This window comes from Microtus ochrogaster, chromosome 8, assembly GCF_000317375.1.
Source record: "Microtus ochrogaster isolate Prairie Vole_2 chromosome 8, MicOch1.0, whole genome shotgun sequence".
Classification (NCBI taxonomy): Eukaryota; Metazoa; Chordata; class Mammalia; order Rodentia; family Cricetidae; genus Microtus; species Microtus ochrogaster.
In genome coordinates, this window is record NC_022015.1 from 15997986 (window position 1) to 15999236 (window position 1251).

At 47.0% G+C, this 1251-nt stretch overlaps 1 long non-coding RNA gene across 1 annotated transcript in view; it reads left to right on the top strand.

The window, feature by feature from the left end:
* Positions 1–1251, top strand: part of LOC113456549 — an 11563-nt gene continuing 10312 nt past the window's right edge. The window contains exon 1 of the long non-coding RNA XR_003377309.1: positions 1–50. This is a non-coding gene — a long non-coding RNA (uncharacterized LOC113456549). The remainder of the gene's footprint in view (positions 51–1251) is intronic.

The following is a 1251-nucleotide window of genomic DNA, read 5'->3' on the forward strand; positions in this document are numbered from 1 at the left end:
GAGGAATGCCGGCCAAGACACACCTTGACGGAGAGCGACTGTGTGTGTAGGTGTGTATCTTATGTTAGGTCTTCCTTGCTGACCTGGCTGTGACACCCACGGACTCAGTGGGATACCACAAATCTCACTGTACTTTACACTTTATTGCAACTCCTTGATGTACGTTGCTGTTGAATCTACTGAATTAAACCTTTAGTTGTGCACAGATAAGCCAACACAACTTGGATTGTGTAGGGTCGTGTGCGATGGTCCAGGCTGACTCCAAACATCACAGTTCTGCTTCACTTTCCTGTTTATTTACTGGATTACAGAAACATGTAGTACACCCAGCTAATAATTTTTATTTCATAATTTAGCTGTATCAATACTTCCTTTTACTGAAACCACAGATCAATCAGTGTGGAAGAGGTGTTGTCGTCTATAGTGCCCAAATTTCTGGTCTCTGGTTTTCTCCAGTTCTAACGGATGTCTGTCGAGTGTGGGGGAAAGTCATTTGAGTGTCTTCTTTGTGGGTGATGGGAGAGGGTTAGAGGGGATGAGTATCAGGGAATTGGGAAAGGTTTTTCCTTTCATTCTGTGACTGTTATAAGCAAGCACTCCCCCCCGGGTATATTCTCCGCTGCTCTCTGAGGAGTGGCACACACTGAGACCCTAGGGTGGACTTTAGAGGGGGTACTGAGACAGCTTGTAGCCAGGCCCAATTCTAGATGAGCTGTGGCACGGTAAAGGTTAAAGTGGTGGGAAGGCATGATGCCTCGGCCACTCTGAGGCTCGGCTCCTCCTTTCCCTGTGACTTCTGCTGAGTTTCCATTACTATTGGAGAATTGCAGCTCTCCTGTGCCTGGAGTGAGAATGAGGTTCATGGAGCCCCACTATGTGTTCTCTAGTTTCTGAGATAATCTCTCCTCCGATGTCACAGGTTGTTGCAGGAATGACTTGTCATCATATTACTAATTATAGTTATTATAAAATTCATGCTCCGTGCTGCAGTCTGGGTAATCAGCTTTGGCCCACATGCCAGTCATTCAGTCAGTGCTAGTTACTGCCATCTTCAGGGACTACTGCAGCTCCCAAGATTCCATGTTACTGCAGCTCCCAGGATTCCATGTTACTGCAGCTCCCAGGATTCTCAGCATTTAAGGCTGAAGGTCTTTAAGGCTATGCATTTAGATGAGGAAAAGGAAGCCTGCAGGGAAGGGTGGGAAGGAGTGCGTGAGAGGTCATCTAGCCCTGTCGATGCTGAGGCATGCA